The 19,473-nt window shown below is 38.7% G+C and overlaps 1 protein-coding gene and 1 long non-coding RNA gene across 3 annotated transcripts in view; both read right to left on the bottom strand.

Annotated features, from left to right (window-relative positions):
* The window catches only part of tspan18b (tetraspanin 18b), a 48,854-nt gene extending 40,147 nt beyond the window's left edge, over nt 1-8,707 (bottom strand). Inside the window, exon 1 of one of the 2 annotated variants that reach the window (XM_073853537.1) lies at nt 8,273-8,707. The gene's annotated coding sequence lies outside the window, so the exon portion shown is untranslated. The remainder of the gene's footprint in view (nt 1-8,272) is intronic. The other variant, XM_073853536.1, reaches the window with a different exon arrangement.
* Nucleotides 8,708-15,399: 6,692 nt separating this feature from the next.
* On the bottom strand, nt 15,400-18,025 carry LOC129419843 (uncharacterized). The gene is made up of 4 exons (XR_008636706.2): nt 17,822-18,025; nt 17,490-17,690; nt 16,392-16,581; nt 15,400-16,296 (listed from the first exon to the last, which is right to left on the bottom strand). It is a non-coding gene; the product is annotated as an uncharacterized lncRNA (long non-coding RNA).
* Nucleotides 18,026-19,473: the final 1,448 nt, after the last annotated feature.

Below are 19,473 nucleotides of genomic sequence, written 5' to 3' on the forward strand. Positions count from 1 at the left end.
AGAATTATGACTGAGCCCAAACCGGTCCCAACAGCAATAAGATGACTTTAACTTTACTGACCCTTAAATCTGCTGAAAGCCACCTCAGGCCTTCAGAAAAATTTATAGCAGCTCATAAAAAAACAATGAGAAGTAAAAAATAAAGTAGTGACAGAGAATGTCAACTTATAGTCCTGGTAAACACAGCCTGGAGTGGCATCTGATGTGGCTGACATGTATGAAGCTGTCATATTTATTATAAGGCAAATGGGGAAATGTTCTGTATTGTTTCTCCTTAAAGAAACAAATCTGTGACTTGACATACAAATGTTTTTGTCAGTTATATTGCAGTTTTGCAGGTCGGTTTTGGGTGTTTGTGGTTCTTTGTGCGAGCATTGTGGTTCTTAGTCTAGCTTTTACTGGCTTAAGGGCTCATTATATTCTGTGTAGGACCTACAGCGTAGCCTCTGCGCCTTAAGCTAAGCTTCGGTTTTTATATTTACTTCTGCGGTGTTGTCTGCATCAACGTGCAATTGCACATGCAGACCACTAGGCAGTATCCAGGCGTGTAACCCACAGTAGCAGTGCAACAATTAGTTTGGCCACTAAACCAACAAACGAAGAAGAAGAGGCAGCTTGTTGTGTATGATTTGAGAAAACTAGCAGTGATGGAGGTAAATAGACAGCGACTTTTGTTGCAGTTTGAGTTAAATCACTCCTCAACTTGGCCCATCTTACCATTGCAAGCGAAATGCCTATGATGAAATGCAAAGCAGATTTTTTTTATTGTCTCTGTGTAAATGTGAATCTGTGATTACGGTGATGTCATGCGCAAGTAACCAAAACAACAATGGCGGCCTACAGGACTTTGTTTATGCTGCCCATGATACCGCACTGTAAAAAATTAGTTGTCTGTTTGCCTTAAAATTTTTGAGTTAATTCAACTTAAACATATTAGTTAACTTAAACAAAATGTGTAAAAAAATAATATTTTACTTTAATTCAAATTTTAAGGCAAACAGGTAACTTACTTTTATAAGTTGAACAAACGTCTTTTTAAAGTGTGAGTAAAATATCAATTCTCCAACATCAAGTTTACACAATGTTGCTGCTTAGTCCTGGGTCACATGTAAACCTTTCTCATCATCCGTATGTGAACAGGTTTCCTCACAAAGTAAGATCACCATCTACTTGCCTGGCACGGATCCAGTGCTATTAGTTGTTTTCACGATAAACGCTAAACTTCCCCATATACTCTCAGAAATAAAGGTACAAAAGTTATCACTGGGACAGTCCCCTTTCAAAAAGAGTGCATATTACTACTTCAAAGGTACAAATTGGTAGAAAGATACATATTTATTTTGTACCTAAATTGTACATATTAGAACCTTTTTAAAGGGTACTGCCCCAGTGACAGCTTATAGCTTTATTTTTGACAGTGTAAACACTGAACTTTTTGACCTCGTTGTCGGGTGTACGTTAAATTTCCAAAAACACGAAAGAAACTATATTTGCTACATTGGTGTTGTGTAAACGTAGCCACAGTCACTTTCCAAAACAACTGTATTAACGGACCTCATTCGATTTTATATAGTAACTGGTCTATACAGAATTCTTGGCATAACCCTAAACAGAACAGCTCTTTAAATAATACTGTATCAAAGCACAAAGACTTTAAACACATGCTTGGCTTAATAAATACCGAACTGAGTGACTTGGTTCACCAACATGAGGCAGCTGTTCATTGTTCTCTAATAGGAGTTTGTGAATGTGTACTAATGTCCTCGTGTGTGTGTGGGTGGTATATAAAGCGGCACAACATCAAGAGCTCCAAACAAGTGAAACAGTGCGCATCTAACACCAACGGACACAGAAACAGACAAATCTACCAAACACTTCTCACAAAGGAATGTCTGTCTGAGGAGCTGTGGCTTCTGAGTTTGCTGTGTGCACCACAAATATGTTACCAAAAACCAAAGAGAAAGGAAGGCGGTTGAAGAAAGGAATCTTAGGAATAAATGTTTACTGGAGTTTAAAGCTGAGTCAGGACTAATGAAGCAGAGTTAAAAGGATTAGTCAATTTTCTTAAAAAAAAATCCAGATAATTTACTCACCACCATGTCATCCTTTCTTTGTTCAGTAGAGAAGAAATTATGTTTTTTGAGGAAAACATTTCAGGATTTTTCTTATTTTAATGAACTTTAATGGACCCCAACACTTAACCGTTTTGATGCAGTTTAAAATTGCAGTTTCAAAGGACTCTAAACTATTCCAAACGAGGCATAAGGGTCTTATCTAGTGAAACGATTGTCATTTTTGGCAAGAAAAATAAAAAATATGCATTTTTAAACCACAACTTCGTCGAAAGGTCACGTGTTACATATATGAAACGCACATTTTAAACAATAAACTGACACAAAGACATTAATTAGTATCATTCGACATACAACAACGTCGGAACGGTCCTCTTTATCCATACATGTAAACACTGGGGCGTAGTTTCGATATGTCATCCGTGACCTCTTGACGTGATGACGTATTACGTGAGGTCTCCCTGGCGCATCACAGGACCAGAGGAAGTTGTCATTTAAAATTGCATATTTTGTATTTTTCTTGCCAAAAATGACAATCGTTTTGCTACATAAGACCCTTATGCCTCGTTTGGGATCGTTTAGAGTCCTTTGAAACCACAATCATTAAAACTGTTTGTTTAAGTATTGGGGTCCATTAAGGTCCAATAAAATGAGAAAAATCATGGAATGTTTTCCTCAAAAAACATAATTTCTTCTCGACTGAACAAAGAAAGACACCAACATTTTGGATAACATGGTGGACAGGTGGAGAGTAATTTTTTTTTTAAGAAAATGGACTTACAAAAAGTCTTATTCAAATGAAATCCGTTTAGTTTGTTGTAGTCTGAAATCTGTTTTTTACAAACCCAGAAATCAACCATTAAATCAGATTTTATCCGATACAAACAACAAAATGTGTCTCAGTCTAAAGTATTATATATTTATGAACAAGTCATTGTTTTCAGACACAAATGTGTGAATTCATTGCTGCTCTCTCCTGCATCGGATGTCATGATAGACATATTCGTCTGATCCACATTTTAGTTTTAGAATGAGTTCTCTTGGTATGGAGCTGAAGCTCAAACTATTACTATGGCAACTGATGGAGATGTCTACACTGTCTGAACAAACACATCAGATTTCATCACATACAAAATGACAGTGTGGGCAGTCAGTCTAAAATGATCAGATGTGAAAAACAACATTAGATGTGTGCAGTGAGAACAAAGAGCGAGTGTGTCAAATGAGAAAACGAAAACACCCCAGGACTGTGAACTAATGTGAGTCCATATACAGAGAGAGATACAACTATGAGTGATTTGGCCATGTGAATTATTCAAATCAATGGAGCGTTTTAAACTTAGTTTAAAGGATTAACATTACCAAGGCTATTTTTTGTGTCTGCATCCGAAATGTGATGCATGCAAGTCATTACTGATTCATGTAATTGAGTAACAACTCAAACCTAGATTATCAGTATAATACAAATTCAAAGGCTACATGAGGCTTTGCATTTATAGTGATGAGATCTGACTATAAAGAATTTTTGCTCTCGCATAATAACATAACAATATCTCGTATAAATATATAATTTCAGCTTAAATCTGTTTGTTTGTCTATTGTAGTTTGAATAAAAAACATTCTTCTTTCTTTCCACTACGAACGTGACTTTTGTATGACTCCTGCCATTGTGCAGATGCTTCAGTCATTTCTATGGCAACCAATGTAGATATACCAGATATTGCCTGCACAGTCTGAACAAATGAATCCATTTTCATTACTGGTGAAATGACAGCGCAGACAGTCCTAGATTGGATTTGAAAAACAAATGAGTTATGTGCAGTGTCCCGCCAGCTATCAAGCCGCCACCAACTTCTACCCCTCATGCCAGTCATTACAGCAAATCTTAACATGAACTATAATCCCTCTTTACAGTTAATGAGCAGCGACTAGCAAATATACAACATTATTTGTAGACCTTGACTCTTACTTTCTATTCTTATTATTACTCTGTTTTATCAATGCCTAGATCTCTGATTCAGTACATAAAATACCCGTGCTACTTATAACTGGTTTTGTGGTCCAGGGTCACATATTGTGTTCTTCCACACAAACCTGTTTTTCAAAAGATGTACTGTCAACAAATTACAGTATGAGCGAAGTACATAAATCTGTATTTCCCACTGTGGGTGGAGATTAGCTGCATGTCAGATGAGCGTGAGACTCTCAGCTATCTCAAGGACCCAGCTTGTTATATGCATACTTTCACCTCATTACGTCCAAGGCGCACTAATATTGAAGGAAATTGCCTGAATAATAGATAAGCATGAGGAGTCTTTGGGCCTAACACAAACAAGCAGTCTGTTTCCCTCAGATAAAGAGGTTCTGTTATTTACCCGGGCTACTGGACATCCTTGTCTTGAATCGACTTTGGTACCTTCAACCACAAAAATTTCTCAAAGTCATCAATGCAAGCATAAAAATATAGATTAACAGTTAGACAAGCTTCTAAACTCAAATTCATGCAGTTTATTATGGGTTTCAGTGAATATTTTTCATGTGACTTAATTAACCCTAAATATAGCTCATAAGTAGGGCTGCAAGATTTTTCTGTATTGAAAGTGGAAATCTCCAGTCCCTATTCATTGGATCTGCATGGAAAAAGCGACCAGTACATTCTTAAAAATATCTCTTTTAAAGTCATTTAGGTGTGGAGCAAAATGGGGATGATTTGATGAACGGAGAAATTTCCTTTGTTGTGTAAACTGCCCCTTTAACAAGCAATGTCTGAAAAATCTATGACCAAAGAATACATATTTTTCATGGTAATTAATCTACGCAACTTCTTAGCAAATTTCATATATCTCGGAGGCAACAAGGCCCCTAACTCATTACCGGGTGAAGCGCCCCATGTCACACACATTAGATGAGAGCCCTCCAGTAAATGGTGGGAAAAAGCAATTTTCTTTTCAAGGCAACAGATACTCCATCTCATTCCACATCCTCTGCAGACTGCACACTGCCAGCTTGTGTATCTCTGATGCCTGAAACTCGAAAGAAAGTGATGACTTGACCTCCTTTTCTCCCAGGGCTTTTGCTCTACTGTCAATAAGAGCATTTCACTGGAGACTCGAGGGTAAGAGCTCATGGTGGAATGAATCACCTGCACAAATTAGATATGTGGGAAGTGCGGCGAAGACCAAACCAGCCCTGACGGCCGCCTCATTTACCAGAATGTCAACTGATATTAATATTACAGCCAGAAGACAGGTCTCTTGCTCTCAACAAGGACTTCCCACTACAAACAGCACAGATTCATTTCCAGTAGCTTTATACTTTAGTGACACAATGATTTTGTGTCCGCTCAAGCAGAACAATACCGACTCCTTCTACCGACTCTGAGAAATGAGTGCAAATGTGAAGCACTGCAGATTTAAGGTCAGTTTAAAACTTTGAATTTGGTTGAGAGTTTCACTGTCATTTTACAATATTTACCATAAATATTTTTGAATTATTAAAGCTCACATAACACACACTGTTTCTGCATTTCTGTTAATCTGGAGTACCTATAGAGTGGTATTACATCCTTTATACCTCCGACGAGTCTTTAGTTTTATCAGATTTATAAAAGAAAGATTAGCTTTACAGATTCTTTCCGATAACATACGAAAAAATGAAAAAAGAGAAGTTACTACCACTGGAGAAGGGAGTATGAGCCATGCAACACTATACAACACTGTTTAACTTATGATTCACTACATGTTTGTGTCATTTATATAATATGCATGCGCCTATTTTAAACATAAGACAGAAGTATTACTTACCACATGCAACTCATGACCCGGATGGGACTTTTCAATAAAATCCAGCGCATCAAACACACACGCAAAACTCCGCTGCTACCCCGGATAATAAACTACATCCATTGTTTCCATAAGCTGGCTTTCTTCTCCTTACATCCAAAAACACACTTCTTGTGATGTTATGTTTATAAGTTCTAGCGTCTCCCGCAGATTAACGGGTGGGCGGGGTTTTCTGGGGCAGTGCCCATATAAATAAGTGATACGTATAGAAACCCCTGAAACGTCATCTGGACCCATAATCGAAAAAAACTTTCCGAAACTTGTACGAACCTTGGCACAGAAATACTCTATAACACGTCCAATTGCTTATTTGACACTTTGCCTACGTTTAGCATGAGGAAACAACTCTATAACTGTGTTAATAAGTCAGAATGCATGAAATACCATTGAACCACCCCTTTAAAGTAGAAGGCCATCTTTTTTTCAAGAAAAACTCAAAATCATCATTTCTTCATATGACAAAGCTTGTACTTGAGTCAAAACATTATTGCTTCTACTGTAGATTTCTAATGTCCACTTGCCCACAATCAAATGGTTAATGTAAAATACCAAAATAGCTTAGAGGGATGTAAAGTTAATGTTCCTGTTGTTTAAACGAAGTAGTTCTGACATCAGCATTTATCTAAGCTATAAAGCCACCAATGGCCAGCATTAATGGATCCCTCAGAGCCAATGTTTTCATGCACAAGTGCCTGACTAATTGAAAACCGGTCAGGGTTGTTTTGCGGAACAAGTGCAGTGACTACAACAACAGTCCAAAATACGAACGATTTTAGCAAAACCCTCTTGTTTATACAGTTACAGGGCAAAATAAAGTCAGCCAATAAATAAAGCTGATAAAGACAGTTGGGATTAAAGATTTAAGGCCTGTGTTTTTGCAAATCTTTCAATAAACGTTTGTGCAATTATGACATAGCCCTGTTCAACAAGACACATAATAAATAGCTAATTTGCTTATCCTTCAAGAATAAGTATTTAGAAATACACACTGCAAATCTGTTACAATATAATACAATTGTTAAAGACTATATATATAAAAAAATGATCATATTTAAATGCACGAATGCATAGATTATTGGCACTGAATTATGCTAGCTACATTATACAGGAAACATCAGCCTAAACAGTTACTGTTGCTTCTGGGTTAAGGCCAAAGATAATAATATTCATTCTGTACATAGTTTGAGTTTTCAGGAAAATCCCTATAATTCATGTGTAATGGTGCAGCATTGTTTTCGAATATGGAAAATCTCACATTTGCTAACAGAATATAATTGTATGGTTGCATGGATGTATGGATTGTGTTGCTGTGGCTCAGTAGGTGGAGAATAATGTTAGCACCGCAAAAGTCATGGGTTCGATCCTAGATAATACAAACAGTGACAAAAAAAATGTATAGATGTAACTTATAAGTATGTAAATCGTTTAGAATAAAATAGTCTGCAATGCATATGGATACACACACACACACACACAAACGGCGCGCGCGCGCGCGCACACACACACCAACCACACACACAAACACACACACAGAGCGGGAGAGAGACAGGTAGATCTAATAGATTTAGATGGGCTGTGATTGATTTAGGCTGGCACTGAACTTATACCCCACGGCAGGAGTTCCTCCATCTGCTGACCCTGCGTGTCTGGGGAGATATAACTACAGTTATGACGGGACCTCGTGGACAACACACGCCTCCTGTTGTCCCAGCCCGTGAGAAAACCGCCAGCTTGAATCCTCCTCATCCCTCCCAGGCTTTCCGCGAGCTTTACTTAACTAATTACACTGAAAAGAAACCGAATCACGGTGACAGCCGCCGTCACCAGTTCATATATAATCACCATAACAGACCGAGATACCATAAAATATTTGCGAAATGTGCTGCGTGAAGAGAATAAAGTAACAAACATTTTAACAAGCATTCGCTTTTTCTGTGTGTGGTACTCAACCCAATGGCTTTGCGTTTAGCTTTCTGTCTACAAATCTTCTCTCAAAGCAGTCGTTACACTTTAATAAACTATGCTACAGCGCGTGAGTGATAAAGCGATTGAACCCTCGGGTCTCATTCCACTAATCAATGTTGTTTTCACCTTCAGTCGAGAAGAAACTCTTTGATTTAAACACCTCATTCACTCAGTACTGTCAAAATAATAAACACTTCAAGTGCTCGTGCGTTTCATTTGCTATGCGCAACCATAAAAGGAACCGTTGCTGAAACAATTAAACCGCACTGTTTTCTAGTTGACTTAAATTAAACAGATCGTTAAAAAAACAAAGTCCTGACGATCCATCATAACTTTGCCTTCGTGTACACAGTAACACCCTACGGAGTTAACAGGTTAGCATACCGATAATTCTTAGCTCAAATCCCAAACAACGCGCGCGTCCTTCTCCGCTGTCCCGAGCACCCAGATGATGACTGTTGTGAAACTGCTGTGAGTAAATGTAGACTGAAAAACTGTCGGACCTGTAGATCTGCTGCTCCAAATCCAGAGAAAAACACCGAGCTAATAAATACCAGAGACCCCCAAACTATACTGCCCTAATCTCGCCGTCCCTGCTCTCCACTACACTTCAGCTGAAGGGAGGGACGTACTACTCCAACTCCAACGGCAAATCTACTCACTGTTCGCGCCCTATCGCTCTTAATCGATAGGTTTAGTATTGTTATATCGCTGTAAGCACATTTAGAAATCCGTCTCTAAACTCCTCCCTGAACACGAATTTAGCGCTTTGCTTTTTCAACTCGTGGGCGGAGATTTAATGGTCAAATTGTTTTCACGTCCCTGGCCCCCCTCGACACGACCACAGATGGTGGGTCGGATAAGAAAAGTATCACGATCCTTTTGTCTACATGCCCCCAAAGGTCGCGACACTGACATTCCCTGTGGCACACATGATATCCCACTGCAATTCAAATCCAGACCACAACCTATTATTGCATTAACTTGCTTTGTTGAAGTCATGCTTATTGTTTTGCTCCTATCAATCGCCATACAAATATTCTGTCAATCAGTGGCACGCATTGCTTCACAGTTGCTTCAAGTCATTTAAAGTCTTTGTTGGTTATAAGGGTCCTGTACGTGGCACGTGACACTGACAGTACATTTCAGAGACATCTGTGCACGAGGAGACGTCTGGGTATGTGAATGCATGCCATATACTGTCTGTGTGCTATTTGAAATGGCTGTTCTCTACGGTGTCATGATTTGAGTAGAAATGGGGTGGGGGTCTACAATGACTGTTGGGGTGGTCAATGCGGGTATATCATGATCGTTTCTGCTTTCTTAGGACATAAGATCACACTGTTGTCCCTTAAAAATTTTGGAAGGTGGGTTATCTCACCTTAATTAAGGTATCTGCCTTTTTCCCTTTTATTAAACACCATGCCATCTTACATAGTTATGCTCATGGTGAGAGCCAGGTTTAGTTATTTAAAAATTATATCAAATAAGATGGTTAAGATTTATATTTACCCAACCATGAACTAAAACATTCCAGCATTATTTGGAGTGTAGGGACTAAAGTCTTTTTTTTTCAGAAGTATCAATAAAACTTGATAAAAATTTAAGTGTCTTGTGTTGCATTGTTTGTACTTCACAAATGCTTCACTTAACCCCTTTCGAGCTGTACTCGATCTTATTGTGTTTTCGAAAATTACTTTACAAAGATGAAAGATGCCACCTGTCACCACCTCCTCCCCCCGTCTGCACTGCATACTAGCACAAAACAATGACCAACATGGTCACGGCCTGCACACATGTATACGACTGGCAGGAAACTAAACCCATTCTTCAACTCGCCCCCTATAGTCCATAGTCTCTTCTCAATCCCGGCACCCTCATTCTGTCAGGGGCCATCAGAGAGATTTTCATCATGCTGTTTTGTCCAAAATGCCTGCAATGAATGTAATGGAGGCAAAACGATATTTCAGAGTGACAAAACATTTACAGGGATTTCAAAGCCTTGAAAACACAGCTGCCTCATTCTGACTATAATAATGCCAGAGCTGACACTTTTAGCAAGGAAGACCAAAGACCTATTAAGTATTATAAGGTTTCCTTTTACAGAATTATTGTTATTGATAACTTTTCAAATACACAAATAAAGTAAATCTTACAGTTGAGTGAAAAGTAAAGGTGCCGTTTTCGTGATCCCATTTTTCAAACTTTAGTTTGCAAAATTATAAAGCTCAGAGTTCAATGCCAAGCGATATATTTTCTTTAACAGAATTCGCTTTTCAAGGACTACAGAGAATGGCCAGTTAGAACTACAGCCCTCTCCCAGGTATATGACGACAATATTCAAATTTTTGACTAATGCCATGTTCCAGGCAACCTGTAACCTGTGTTTTTCCAACCTTCTACCCATGAAAGTGCACTGCAACGGCAGTCAAACCCGTGATTTCCCACCCGTAAACTAGAACGATTTACTCCCGGTTCCGAGTTTTGTTGTCACATAGCCCGCGAAACCATAGAAAACAGCAATGGCAGCAATAAGCAGTGTTTCTGCAAGTGGTACATGGTGAGAATACACTTCAGGACAATAACGTTGCAGTCAAATTAATAAAATAATAATAATAATAAATAATACACACATGATTATGTATTACAATGTTATGTGTCTGAATCAATAAGTATGTCATGAAAGTATATCGCCGCATGGAAATGTTAAGGTGACATGAATTCCTTGCACTCAGGTAGTTTTGCGTGACTTGCTTGGAACGCTAGAAAGTCGTGAGTCATGGTTTGAAGTTGTGATTTACGTGCTTAAAAACCTGCCTGGAACGCCGCATAACCTCTGCCTACAGAAATATGCTAAAAAGGGCGCTTATTACGCTTCCACTGAGAAGTGGAAGAGTTGTGTTAGTAGAGTGTTTTTGTCCCCATGCCATCAAGGCTGTTATTTTCATTCTGGAGTCAAATTCTCTTCATTTGGCTTTTGTTGAGGACAGCTTCCTCAATCTGGCGTGTCATTTCTGGACAACATGCGAGTTGAAATTAAAACAAACTACACAATCAGAACTTGTTACATATTTCTAAAAAAGGGAGTTCATAGAACAAAGAAAACATCAGCCTGTAGGACAGTGAAACAGCAGTATAGAAAAAAAGAAAACACACGAAATCTGAACATGTGTTAAATTGTGCACCGTAAACACAATCAAAGCTTCGAAAACAAAGGAAAAAACATAAAAACTGTTTTTTCCATGTTTAAGTGCTAATTGGGTCCTCAGTGCTTCTATCAACCTAGAAAATGTGAAAAAGAACAACCCAGTAACTTAGTTTTGGTTCTCTGCAAGCATGTGAAAAAATAGTTCATTGATATTTGGCTCCCCTTATGATGTCAGAAGTGGATAATACTGCCCATTAATCTGTACTATCCAACCAAGGCACTGCCATTTTGTGCAGAGATCGGCTCATTTGCATTTTAATGGACACATCCAAAAACTGAACATATAAATCCCAAAATACAATAAAAAGTATTCCAGTTATCAACCAAATATACAGTTGTGTTCAAAATTATTCAACCCCAACTGAAATTGATTGTTTTGGCCGGTTTGACATTGATTTTGATCATTCAGTCATCCTGCTTACAATTACATCAAAGAGGCATGTGTAGGTCAGACAAATATAACATAACATTTATAATGAAATAACCACAAATGTCTTTTCTGTGCTCACATCATTATCAGTTTTATTCAACCCCCAAGTGACATTCAATCTTAGTACTTAGTACAACATCCTTTTACAGTTAAAACAGCTTTTAAACGTGAAGCATAGCTTGACACAAGTGTCTTGCAGCGATCTACGGGTATCTTCGCCCATTCATCATGTTCAGTCACATTCTTAGGCTTGCGCACTGCAACTGCTTTCTTTAAGTCCCACCAGAGGTTCTCAATCGGATTTAAGTCTGGTGACTGCGATGGCCACTTCAAAATGTTCCAGCCTTTTTTCTGCAACCATGCTCTAGTGGATTTGGAGGTATGCTTGTGATCATTGTCCTGTTGAAAGGTCCAACGTCTCCCAAGCCTCAGGTTTGTGACGGACTGCAACACATTGTCATCCAATATCTCCTGGTACTGAAGAGAATTCATGGTACCTTGCACACGCTGAAGTTTCCCTGTATCTGCAGAAGCAAAACAGCCCCAAAGCATGATTGACCCCCCACCATGCTTCACAGTAGGCAAGGTGTTCTTTTCTTCATAGGCCTTGTTTTTCCTCCTCCAAACATAGCGTTGATCCATGGGCCCAAACAGTTCTAATTTTCCACAGAACACTATCCCAAAACTTCTGTGGTTTGTCCACATGACTTTTGGCATACTGCAGTCGACTCTTCTTATTCTTTGGAGACAGCAAGGGGGTGCGCCTGGGAGTTCTGGCATGGAGGCCTTCAGTACGCAGGGTGCGCCGTATTGTCTGAGCAGAAACTTCAGTACCCACATCTGACAAATCTTTTCTCAGTTCCTCAGCAGTCGCACGGGGACTTTTTTCCACTCTACGCTTCAGATAGCGCACAGCAGTCGCAGTTAGCATCTTTTTTCTGCCACGACCAGGAAGCGTTTCAACAGTGCCCTTTGCCTTGAATTTGCGAATGATGCTTCCTATGGTGTCTCTTGGTATGTTTAACATCTTTGCAATCTTCTTATAGCCATTGCCCTTCCTGTGAAGATTAATCACCTCTTCTCTTGTCTTCCTGGACCATTCTTTTAACTTCACCATGTTTGTAACCACACCAGTAAATGTTTAGAAGGAGTTGAGTATCACAGTCATTTTAAAGCTGCCTAATTGGTGCTTATTAGGCTTTATTGCTGTTCCCTGACATCCATAGGTGTTTTCAATACCTGATTGAAAACACTTCAATGAACCTCTGTTCTTCAGAGTGGTAGTTCTTTAAGGGGTTGAATAATTGTGTCAATGAAGAATTCACAAAAGAAACATATACTACTATATTACAAAACCAAATGATGTCATTTTAGTGGCATATGGTTCTTTAAGAAGTAATGGTAGGATTTCATTCTGAATACAATTACACATGTAAACTAAATTCCCTAAAACCCTTAACAGCATTGGGGGTTGAATAATTTTGAACACAACTGTAGATAATACACCACATGAACATAAATATTATGGCACATCTAAAGTGTACCCTTTGCAGAACACCCACCAATTCACTTAAACATGTGTATCCTACGCGCTACTTAACAGGAGAGCTGTCTTTGTCCATCTGATTGAGACGGATGTGAACACTGTTGATGATTGCTGCTTGAAGAGCACTACAAACTACTCTTTACTTGAACTGAGTACTTATGTTTACCTGTTACTTAGCAACCATCAAGTTCAAAATAGCATACAGGATAAAATTTACCTGCTTGTACTATACCCTATTGTTTTTGTTATAGGAAAGTATACACATTATAGTGCATAGCGAAAGAGTGTGTAAGCATTGGGACGCGTAACAGAAGTGATCGTTGCTGTCTGCACATATGTTGATATTGTTTACAGTCAAACACTATTCATTTTCATTTAATACTTATTATGAAACATTTATTGCTATGTAGCTTAATTAAAATAAAAGTGAAGCATCACTTATTTAAAGTGCACCTATTTCATTGCTAAAAAAACTTTTTTGTGTGTATTTTTCACCATCTGGGTATATAGTAAACTAACATACTACATTATGGGACATACTAAGTCTAATGAACTTTTTCGGACAGATAGTGTGAGATGGACAACCCAATCTCACGGCAATGTTTGATGACACAAATTTACACTGTTTTTCGTGTCTCTGGAGACGAATTTTCTTTTTCGTCCTTCCCAGCATGAATTTCTATCAATGGCTGTTCGTGTCTGTGGCACGACTTTCTTTATCGTGTCATTTTATATTTCGTTTTCTCATCGTTCTTTTCTATTTTTTGACCATTGTCGCTTGGGGTTAGGGTTAGAATCACTTTCTGCGACTTCATAACCCAAATCCCAACTCTAACCCCAACTCCAGGCGAGATTAGTTTTAAAAGCGGCCGAAAAACGTAGAAATCAATGAAAAAAATTACATATAACGCAAACCCTGAATCTAACCCCAAGCGACAATGATGAAAAAGACATTCGTCTCCAAAGACAAGAAAAACAGCGGAAATTCGTGTCATCAAACACGAATAAATTAATCAAAAATTTTCGTTACTATAACACGACTTGCCGTGAGACTGTGTTGCGATGGAACAAAGAGGAATATTGAGGTTTTTTTTACAAAATAAACGGTCTATAAAGTGAATATTGTTACCAACTTTATTTGCTATATTGTACTTTTGACTTGCGATTCTTTTGCTTGTTAGCACAGATAAAACCAGATTGGTTAGATGATATACTATAACAGCTTCTAACCTGTCAACTACTATGAATTTCCTCTGCTGTCACTATCTGGCAGCTCAGTATTTAGGTGAATAATGGCAGTTTGAGACAAACTGGGATTGAATGAGCCAGGTCGCATATCAGCTGGATACAGACTGGAGCCTGCGGAAACATCATAATTGACTGTACTGGGATCTGAGAGATCCATAGGGAATAGATAGCAGGATAGCCGCATGACAATAGACTTCAGCGTACCGCATTCTGTCTACAACCAGGTAGAGAAATTTTTACACAATGATTACAGCATCCTCTGAGAAACAAGAAGATTGAAATTAACAGTCTTTGCATTTGATATAATCTTTTTATAGTCAATAAAAAAAGCAAAATTGTTTTAGATAATTAATGCTTCTTGCATGGAAGAGGGCTTGTTCTGCAATTCTACATTAGAAGCTCAGAACACAAGACAAGTTCATTTCTCATGAAGAGCAAATTGTGATTCAAAGCACTGACATTCCTCTTAAGAGACTTAAAAGCTCCATCGCAATTTCTGCTGTTATATTGACTACAACTCCTTACTGTCACCTCTATGTGAACCAACATCACATCTCAGTGGTATTGAGAGCCTGGCTTTAGCTCACCAATCTCACATATTGCAGGCAATCCCAGAGGAAAATGTTATTGCCGGCTCTTTATAACTCTAAGAGATTTAATGCAGGTTTTCTAAGGTTTTTCCTAAAAAAATAAAAACAGATGCAAATGAGACAATTGTTGAAAAAACAGATTTTTGATATGTTTAACATTAAAACTCTGAATTTTGATTGCATGATCCTATACAGGAGGTACTGACATCTCTTCTGAAACACGTACTGTACTTGGATCTATTTCAGTAGAAAAATGGAGATAAGCAAAGCCCCCTTTCAATGCAGATCAATTAAGATATTACAGAAATATCATGGGTTCATGTTAACAAACCCACTTCCTGATGTGCAAGCTGTAGACATAGCTTGGATAGACAATGGCGACAGTTTAAGGGAAGGCATGGGCACAGCACAGTATGGGACCGTGTGAAAAGGGAAACTGAATAAGAAAAGCATAGCTGAGCATTCTCATTTAACAATGTTACCACCCTTCCCCCTCCCTTTGCGGATGTGACAGGCCATGCGTGGCAGAAAGCCTCTATATACCTCCTGTGTTCAGTGCACAAGGGCTGCCTGGATGGCGATAGGAGAAAAGTAGGGCACGGCAACCGTGGCTCGTCCCCGCAAGTCCGCTGATTCACTGCAAGGCAACTATCAATTATTTCTGACAGAGTGATTTCTTTTTCTTGCTTGCACTGCATTTCAATTCATAATCCATTTGTCATATATTTTAAGTTCGATTAAATGAACTTTCCAGACTTTTATGTGTGGTTTATTGTGTCATGCTGCCAGATGCAATGAGAATATGCCCATTTCATCCAGTATAGATCCGATATAATTTACACCCTAGTTTGTACGCAGCTACTCAGGATAGAAAAAGCTCTGCATGAACTTTAATTTTCTGGCTTGGTGTTCTCAATAATGTAGCTTTAGGGTAAGACGACAATATTGCATATATTGCAACATACATCAACATATATTGCAATTATAGACAATTTGTGTGCCTTGTAGCACATTTGGGAAGCGTTCATGACCCATAAAGATTGTTTTATGTATGTTTTACAGTATATTGAAGCAAATGCTTCAAACTAATTAGAACATTACAGGGTATACATTTTATCAGTATATATGTTCCCTGCGGATCAAACCCATGACCGTATGTGCTATTAACGCAAACTCCACCAGTTGACCTATAGGAACACTACAGAGTTTTATGCAGAACTTCACTGACCTGTAAAAAGCCCAGATTGCCATTGAACACCCCAATGGGACAAAATGGACTGCTAGCCGTTCCCCATCTCCCATCAGTGCCTGACCTTACTGAATGAGAGCAACATTCAGTGGAAACCTTCCCACAAGCTGTTATGGAGGTCCAGCTTCCCATGAATCCCAATGGTCCTGAAATTGAATTTTTAACATGTTCATATGGGTGGGGTGTCCATATACAGTAGTAGTGTATATAGTTTCAACATATGGTGAATACGTTACTGTACCATTTCATGCCTGGAAACCAGACCTTCCTTAGCAACCGCATTGCCGAAGGCTACATCTGGAAGAGGTCCACACAGTTGGGTACAGCTGTCAGGAGGGACCGCTTACTCTTACTTTTCATTACTGTAACCTCTGCCAGCCAATTCAACTCTGCACTGCAGAGCTCATCTGGGATGCACTGCTTGTCTGCATCTTCAGTCAATCAAGCACAAAGAAAATACATTTTGTCATGTCACTGCTTCATCTCCAGGCAGGTTCTGGAGAACAGCCATTTGTGAGAAATCTGATATATGGAAATGCATGTAAGAGAATTTTGTATGGATTTAACATATATATATAGCATATATTTCAGATACGTATAGACTTTACATGCATATATGCAACAAATATTAAAGGGGCCATGGCATGAAAATCTGACTTTTCCATGTTTAAGTGCTATGATTGGGTCCCCAGTGCTTCTATCAACCTAGAAAATGTGAATAAGATCAACCCAGTAACTTAGTTTTGGTACTTAGTTTCTCTACAAGCACATGAAAAAATAAGTCGTTGAAATTTGGCTCTCCTTATGATGTCATAAGGAGCTCTTATTATAATACCACCCCTTAATCTGCACTATCCAACCACAGCACTGCCATTTAGTGCAGAGAAAAGCACAATTGAGTTTTAATTGCAACAAACCACCATCATTGTGATCCATTGTGAATTTCATCAGCTCATTTGCATTTTAAAAAACACACCCAAAACGGCACATTTTTGCACACACCTACAAAGTAGCAATTTTAACATGCTCTAATAAATTATTTATATGGTATTTTGAGCTAAAACTTCACATATGTGCTCTGGGGACCCCAAAGATTTATTTGACATCTTAAAAAAGTCTTGTGCCATGGCCCCTTTAAAAAAATTATATGTATATATTCGAAAATATAAAATACAAAACAAACACCATGTCTGTAAAATCTAGGCTAAAGTCTCATAAATTTTCGATTAGAAGCATCACGGTTAAATTTGGCTCATTGATTTCACATTGATTTCAATCTTCGACATGGCCTTACTCGCCAAATATTAAGAAGCATCCTCAGACACGTAGAAACACGTACACTGTTCCGTGTAAACCTCCAAACCGCTGGTCTGCAGAAGCATGTGAGGAATGATGACGATCCGCACTTAATGGTCCCTTTCCTCAGTCTGTTTTTCTACAACATCTGGATTCTATCAAAGAGAGGCTATCTGATCGCTGCTGTCAGTGAGCAAGAGAGAGAAGATAATGAATGGAGGAGAGTGAAAAGAAGAGTGATAAGCTGAAAAAGAAAAGTGAAAGGGTGCGAACAGAAAAGCATAGTCAGAAAATAATAGAGAAACATTTGATCTTACAAAAGTAAGATATTTTAAAGTTGTTTTACTGAATACATAAGCAATAAACCAATGCTACCGATCATGAACAGTTTGATGGAAGTGGATAGTAGAAGATTATGCTCTTGTCATGGAAGTGTCTGCCAGGCGTCAGCTCCTCTCGGCATAGTAATTCAGCACGCATGCCATCATGGCACCGGGGGAGAGTGTAAATTTCTCTCTGCTCATCCAAATCTGCACACTCCCCACAAATCATTTCAAGATGGATGTTTCAGAGATTAGACCGAATGAGGAGAGAACAGAGAAGATGAGAGAGATAGATCAGCTTTCACAGAACGCTCAAGTGTTATCTTTGCAGTTTAAATGAAGATGTGGTTTCTGCAAACGCTTCTCTCACCAGAATTCAGTTCTCTGTTGTTTTATTAAAAGCGCCGTTCCTAAAATTCCATCCTCATTTATGTTTATTTTCATCTTTGTATACTGTTATTTTACCAGCCAGACTTCGGACAGGTTTCTTATTTCACAGTGGCAGCCTGGCAAGTTTGTCTTCTTGAGAAAGGGAAACGAGCAATTAGGAATAAATTAGGGTTAAAGTATTGCTTTTCTTTCCTAGACATTTTAAAGCACATATTTCTTTAAAAATGTGCTTTGAAATGACTGGTCTAGAAGCATAAATATCCAATTTGTTTCGTGCAATTGAATCCAATCATTAAAGGCGGAGTGCACAATTTTTGGAAAAACACTTTGGAAAAGGGCTGAGTACCAAAACACACTTGTAGCCATTCAGTAGTAAGTGGCGTGTCTACTAAATGACTTTAGGTGTGTTCAACATCGGCTGTGGCTGGATGTAACCGATCGGCGAGATTAGCCGCGTACAGGTGGGGAGGAGCTGAAAACGGAGACGTGAAGTCGCACACGTTGTGGTTCCCGTAGTTTGCTGCATTAACATCAGGCATGGCTGAGCACGTGCCGTTTGTTTGCTTTATTGCATTAAACATGATTTGTAAGATGTAAATAACATAAAAAGTGAATTAAACTGTTTTGAATGTCCGTGTATGAGCATGAGGGAAACTGAAGAGGCTTACAGCATTTGTTTTTACAGGAATAAAGTTTTAGGTGACTTTAGGTGTGTTCAACATCGGCTGTGGCTGGATGTAACCGATCGGCGAGATTAGCCGCGAGATTAGCCGCGTACAGGTGGGGAGGAGCTGAAAACGGAGACGTGAAGTCGGACACGTTGTGGTTCCCGTAGTTTGCTGCATTAACATCAGGCATGGCTGAGCACGTGCCGTTTGATTGCTTTATCGCATTAAACATGATTTGTAAGATGTAAATAACATAAAAAGTGAATTAAACTGTTTTGAATGTCCGTGTATGAGCATGAGGGAAACTGAAGAGGCTTACAGCATTTGTTTTTACAGGAATAAAGTTTAACATACGCATATATTATTTAAATACCAATGTAGTGGGGTCTACGTTTTTTACCCATTTTATTTTGATGAACATGACACAATATAACATCGCCACTACATGAAAAGAGCTTTAACTGTCATAAAAATACAGATTTGTGAGCATTCGTGAAACTGAGGGCATGAAAATAAACACGAAAATAAACACGAAACACGACCAATCGTGAAACAGCTGTGTGGTCATTACAGCCCGTGCAGCTCCTCTTCGGGAAATGCGCTGGCTGACTCAGGAGGCTGATCTCGAATCGCTCTCGCGGTTCTT

The sequence above is a fragment of the Misgurnus anguillicaudatus genome, chromosome 15, assembly GCF_027580225.2.
Source record: "Misgurnus anguillicaudatus chromosome 15, ASM2758022v2, whole genome shotgun sequence".
In the NCBI taxonomy this organism is placed as follows: Eukaryota; Metazoa; Chordata; class Actinopteri; order Cypriniformes; family Cobitidae; genus Misgurnus; species Misgurnus anguillicaudatus.